Genomic DNA, 6,856 nt, shown 5'->3' with positions numbered 1-6,856 from the left:
TTTCATTAAAGGTCCTAACCTTTAAGTTCACTTTAACTCACTAGTAGTTGATGCCATGGAATGTTTGTGTCCCCTCAAAATTGGATTTAGATGCATATGTTGAAACTAATCACCAATATGATGGCATTAGGTGGTGGGGTATTTGGGAGGTGATGAAGGTAGATTACTGCCCTTTTAAGAGGGGCTCCAAAGAGCTGCCTGGCCCTTTCCACCATGTGGGAACACAGCCAGCAGGTGTTACCTATGAACCAGGAAATGGGCCCTCACCAGACACCAAATCTGCTGGCATCTTGATCTTGTATTTCCTAGCCTCCAGAACTGTGAGAAATAAATTTCTGCTGTTTACAAGCTACCCAATCTATGATATTTTGTTTTTTATTTTTTCATGTCAGACAGCTAATGTGCTGACATCTTAACAAGGTTTGAGGGAGGCACATCTCACACACGGGCATGAACACCCACTCATCTTGCTTATGAACTGCAAAAAGACTGATCTATGATATTTTGTTATAGCAGCCTGAATGGACTAAGACAGTTGAGAAACCATAATTTGAAAAAAACTGCACTAGAGAAAAATTTCCATGAGATAATGTATAAAAGTGTTGAATGAGCAATGCTCAAAATAAAAATAACTGGAAATGAGAATTGAGGAATATTCACATAATGGAATGATATATTGCAGTTAAGATGAGTAAACTAGAGCTCAACATATTAACAGAATGTTGAGTGAAAAAGCCAGTTGCTGAAGCATATGTACAGTATGATGTTATTTATAAAGTTTCAAAACATGAAAAACATGTTGTTTATGGATACACACATATGTAATAAAACTCTAAAACACGCATGGGAATGCTGAACTTGTAACTCAGGATCGTGGTTTCCACTGGAGAGAGGGAGGGGAATGAGATCAGAGAGGAACAAAATGGAACTTTAATTATATTTTGAGATTTTTTGTTTATTAATCTTTTTCTTATTTGTTCTTTATTATTTATTGCAGGAGATGGCAAATTACCAATGATGGGCCAAATCTGGTAAGCTATTTTTATATGATCTAGGAGATAAAAACGGATTTTACATTTTTTAATTGTTGAAAAACTTGAAAGAAGAAGAATATTTCATGACATGTAACAAAGTGCAAATTTCTATGTGGATAAAATAAGTTTTATTAGAACACAGCTCCGAGAGCTGATTTATTGTCTATGGTTGCTTTCACACGACAATGGCAGAGATGAATAGCTGCACCAGAGACCATATAGCTGGCAAAGTCTAAAAATATCTACAATTCAGCCCTTGCTATAAGAAGTTTGTCAACCCCTGGTTGACATATATACATATATGTATACATACATAACATACAGATACCTGTATGCACATATATATGCATACACACAGATATATCAACATGTATATGTAGTGAGGGGCGTGAGGGGTGTGTGTGTGTGTGTGTGTGTGTGTATATATATATATGTGTATTTTTTGATACGGTCTCACTCATGCTGAAGTGCAATGGCACGATCTCGGCTCACTGCAACCCCCGCCTCCTGGGCTCAAGTGATCCTCCCCCTCAGCCTCTGAGTAGCTGGGACCACAGGTGTGTGCCACTACATTTCTCTAATTTTTTGTATTTTTGATAGAGACGGGGTTTGTCATGTTGCCCAGGCTGGTCTCGAACTCCTGAGCTCAAGTGATCCACCTGCCTCAGCCTCCCAAAGTGCTGGGACTGCAGGTGTGAGCCACTGTACCCAGGCGATGTATATTTTATAATATTAAAATATGGTGGCCGGCCGCGGTGACTCACGCCTGTAATCCCAGCACTTTGAGAGGCCGAGGCGGGCGGATCACTAGGTCAGGAGGCCGAGACCATCCTGGCTAACACGGTGAAACCCCGTCTCTACCAAAAATACAAAAAAAATTAACCAGGCGCGGTGGCGGGCGCCTGTAGTCCCAGCTACAGGGAGGCTGAGGCAGGAGAATGGCGCGAACCCGGGAGGCGGAGCTTGCAGTGAGCCAAGATCGCACCACTGCACTCCAGCCTGGGCAACAGAGCTCCATCTCAAAAACATCTCATCTCTAAATAAATAAATAAATAAATAAATAAATGAAATGGTAACATTAAAGAAAAGTTCCAGAAGTACCAAGATGTATAATTCTACCCTCTACCAAAATTTGCTTATTTTTTCCACGTTTTCTTCTAATCTTTGACAAAACCCATATATTCTTACTGAAAGCATGCAAAGATATTTTATATTCTACCTTTTCCCTGCCGTACATCATTTCATACACCTTTTTGATGTGCTATGTAGCATTCAAATTCGCCCTCTTTAATGGTACGACATGGTTCAAGTTTATAAACTGCACACCATAATTTACGTAACTGCCTTTTCATGTTTAAATCTTCATATTCTTTTCATTTTTCCCTGTTTATTATTGGTTGCAAGGCAAAGAATATCTCTGTACACAGAGATTTTCTCCTTTCTTCTTGCCAGGTACGGTAACTTCTTTTCTTTCTTTTTCTTTCTTTCTTTTTTTTTTTAAGACGGAGTTTCTCTCTGTCGCCCAGGCTGGAGTGCAGTGGCGCAATCTCGGCTCACTGCAAGCTCCGCCTCCCGGGTTTACGCCATTCTCCTGCCTCAGCCTCCCGAGTAGCTAGGACTACAGGCGCCCGCCACCACGCCTGGCTAATTTGTTTGTATTTTTAGTAGAGAAGGGGTTTCACTGTGTTAGCCAGGATGGTCTCGATCTCCTGACCTCGTAATTTGCCTGTCTCGGCCTTCCAAAGTGCTGGCATTACAGGCGTGAGCCACCGCGCCTGGCCAACTTCTTTTCTTAGAATAAATTCTTAGGAATGAAATACCTAGTTTTCCCTTCACCCCCAAATTCTGAAAACTCTCTCTTCCTCTATTCCTATAACCTCTTGCTTTTTCAGTCTTTTTGCTTATCCCCTTGCCTTCTCTAATATAACTGATCTCTGCATTGGCTCTTACAGTGGTCGTTAAGATACTGTAAAGCTCTCTTCCTGTTAAATCCCAGCTTGACCTCACTATCTCTTAGGTGGCCCAACATTGCACAGTGCATTGTGAGGGCTGCTTCTTGCTCTCATTTCTTAACCCTTCCCCTCATCACAGTGTCTACTTCCTTCATTCCACTTCACTCCTTTGCTAAGGTTAAAGTCTGCCAGTGATCTCTCTGTAAGTCCAAAGGTTTTTTTCTCTATTTTTATCTTCCCATTGGAGCTCCTGTCCTGAAGTGACTTTCCTCCTATAGTCACTTTCTTCAGGCCTTTCTCCTTCCTTTTCTGTCCCTACTCAAGGATTATCTCTCATAAAACTTTCTCTAAGGGTTGGGATATGCCTACCTCTTTTGAGTCCACAGTCAACCCAAGCATATTTCATCCCTTAACTATAGTTTGCCCCATTTTAAGTTGTTTAACCCTCTTTTGAATGAAGATGAATTTGAAGGGGGAAAAGTAAAAAGTTGCAGGTAAACAATATTGAGAAGCCTCTACTTATAGTTTCAGAATAAACTCTTGAGATAAATTCAACAATCACAGGCCATACTATATTAGTAACAGAAGAGCTACAAAGTGAGGTCCATAGATCAGCAGCATCAGTGTCACCTGGGAGCTTGTTAGAAATTCTGAGTTGTGGCCGGGCGCGGTGGCTCAAGCCTGTAATCCCAGCACTTTGGGAGGCCGAGACAGGCGGATCACTAGGTCAGGAGATCGAGACCATCCTGGCTAACATGGTGAAACCCCGTCTCTACTAAAAAATACAAAAAACTAGCCGGGAGTGGTGGCGGGTGCGTGCAGTCCCAGCTACTCGGGAGGCTGAGGCAGGAGAATGGTGTAAACCTGGGAGGCGGAGCTTGCAGTGAGCTGAGATCAGGCCACTGCACTCCAGCCTGGGTGACAGAGCCAGACTCCGTCTCAAAAAAAAAAAAAAAAAAGAAAGAAATTCTGAGTTGTAGGCTTCACCTCAGACCTGCTGAATCAGAATCTAGGTTTTTAATATAATCCTCAGTGATTCACATGTGCAATATAGTATAGGAAGCACTGGTCTAGTGGACCAGTGAATGTCTGCCAAGAAGGATCTCCATCAGAAGGCCTCTAAGGACCTCTCGGGAACTTCAAACCAATGGTTTACACCTCTTGCTGGACAAGAGTGGCTGTCATAGCTATCAGCCCTTTGATGACAGCTACCAACTGATCTCCTGACTAGGTGGGTGGCTCCCTCCCTCATCATTCCAGGTACAGGCACATTCCTTTAAAGCTGCAAAAGAGTTTGAAGAATACAATCTTTCTCAGAGAAGACTGTTCCTCAACCAAGAGTGTAGGCAAGGATGTAGAATCATTGGTGAAGTGGACATATCCTACTACGGGTTAGGAAACACTGTTTCTATCATCTTTCCTAACAAAAAAATATGTGAACAACATAGAATTCAAAGACAAGAAATATTTATATTCTTCCTTCTTTCACTCAGTAAACGTTTACTAAGCACTAGCGAGTGTGCCAAACACTATTCTAGGTGCTGGGGATACAGCAGGAAACAAAACAAAGTCCCAGTCTTAGTGGGGTTCACATTCTAGGGCAGCAGTCCCCAAGCTTTTTGGCATCCGGGACCAGTTTCATGGAAGCCAACTTTTCCACGAAAATTTTGCGGGAGGGGGGTTTCAGGATGAAACGTTTCCACTTCAAATCACAAGGCATTAGATTCTCATAAGGAATGTGCAACCTAGATCCCTTGTATGAACAGTTCACAATAGGGTTCACACTCCTATGAGAACCTGATGCTGCTGCTGATCTGACAGGAGGCGGAGCTCTGGCGGTAATGATTGCATGCCACCCGCCGCTCACCTCCTGCTATGTGGCCTGGTTCCTAACAGGACACAGACAGGGGGCCTCTATTCTAGCGCATAGAGATGGACACCAAACAAGTACATAATATGGCCTGTAGTGATAGCGCTTCAAAGAAAAACAGAGCCAGGCACAGTGGCCCATGCCTGTAATCCCAGCATTTTGGGAGACTGAAGAGGAAGGATCATTTGAACCCAGGAGTTTGGGACCAGCCTGGGCAATATAGGGAGACTGTCTCTACAAATAATAAAAAGATTAGCTGGGTGTGGTAGCATGCACTGTGGTCCCAGCTACTTGGGAGGCTGACATAGGAGGACTGCTTGAGCTCAGGAGGTCAAGGCTTCAGTGAGCTGTGGTCATGCCACTGCACTCCTGGGCAACAGAGTGAGACCTTGTGTCAAAAAACTAAAGAAAGAAAGAAAAAGAAAAATAGAGCAGTGTAGCCAGTATTTAAGATGGGTGGTTAGGGAGGGTCTCTACAAGGTAAAGACAGTTGGGTATATACCTGCATGAAATGAGGAAGCAAGGCATTTAGGGGAAGAGAAGTCCAAGCAGAGGAAATGGCTAATGCAAAGGCCTTGAAGTAGGAACATGTTTAGAGTGTTCAAGGAACAGCAATAAGACCAATGGGCATGGTTGGAGCAGATTAAGCAAGACAGAAAGTGTAATGAGATGAGGCTGGAGAGGTGAGTGGAGCCAAGTCATGTAGGGTCTTTAAGGAGCTTGGATTTTATGCCAAGTACAGTGGGGGCCATTGCAAGGTTTTGAGCAGAGGAGTGACATGATATGGTCTACATTTTAACAGAGTGTCTCTGGGCTGGGTGTGATGACTCCCACCTGTAATACTAGCACTCTGGGAGGCCAAAGCTGATGGATTGCTTGAGTTCAGGGGTACGAGACCAGCCTGGGCAACATGGTGAAACCTCAATCTTTACAAAAATACAAAAAATTTGCTGGCCATGGTGGTATGTGCCTGTAGTCACAGTTACTCAGGAGGCTGATGTGGGAGGATTGGTTGAGCCTGGGAGGTGGAGGTTGTAGTGTGCTGAGATCATGTCACTGGACTCCAGCTTGCGTGACAGGGCAAGACCTGGTCTCAAAAAAAAAAAGGTCTCTCTGGCTGCTATATGGGTAATGTACTGTAACGGGGTAAGAGTGGAAGCAGGGAGCTGAATAGCAGGCTGCTGTAAGCGGGTGTGTGGTTGGTGAAGATTAGGGTGACCAACTGGTAGTGGTGAAAAAGGTTCCAACGATCTCAATTTCCCTACCAAATACTATTTAAAAAGTCATCACCAGGTAACTGGTGTGAATTTTTAAAAACTCTTGGAGGGGAAACTGATATAGAAAACAAAGTGTAGTGATAATAGGGCTTCTCTGGGTTGAGCACTGTTAACAACATCCCCTGGGAATCAGTGTTATTTAACATTTCATAAAATATTAAGAAAAAGGAGTGTTTTGAGATATTTCTAGGTACACAAATTATACTTTGCTTTCTACATAGTAAAATGTCAAATCAATAGGGAACAGTTTCTGGAACATCTCTAAAACCATGTGTGTAAGCTGGAAAGTGGCAGGTATCTTGTCACATGGATGAGTGTATGGCAGCTCACATAGGGGAAGACAATCCAGAGGATACCTTTAAGACAGTGAACTCTGAACTGCTGGTTGCCACCCAAGTAAGGAATCTAGAAGTTGTTTTAGATTACTCCTTCAAGACATCAACTCTTCTAAAGCCCAAACAGCCAGCAAAAGTTCTGGCTGTTCAGAATAAAGACAAAATATCAACCTTAACAAAGCCTCAGTACATCCCTCTTTGGGCTTAGTGTGCAGTGCTGGTCACTGCATCCTAAGAAAAAGAAGTGCCAGAGAATGGCAGGTAAAATGATTAAAAGAATACAGGGACTTTTTCTTTCTTTTTTTCCTGGGTTAAATGCCCATGAAGAAAATAAGATGAAAGTGTATAAAAGCATGAAAGATTCAGAAGAAGTAAAAATAGCCCTCAT

General features: G+C 42.8%; 1 non-coding gene across 1 annotated transcript; it reads right to left on the bottom strand.

Annotated features, from left to right (window-relative positions):
- Nucleotides 1-386: 386 nt before the first annotated feature.
- Nucleotides 387-490, bottom strand: LOC123573251 (small nucleolar RNA U13). Its single transcript, XR_006697978.1, has one exon. It is a non-coding gene; the product is annotated as a small nucleolar RNA U13 (small nucleolar RNA).
- Nucleotides 491-6,856: the final 6,366 nt, after the last annotated feature.

Source organism: Macaca fascicularis, chromosome 4 (genome assembly GCF_037993035.2).
Source record: "Macaca fascicularis isolate 582-1 chromosome 4, T2T-MFA8v1.1".
Taxonomy (NCBI): Eukaryota; Metazoa; Chordata; class Mammalia; order Primates; family Cercopithecidae; genus Macaca; species Macaca fascicularis.
Note: the sequence above shows the minus strand (reverse complement) of the source record. Positions and strands in the feature narration are given on the sequence as shown.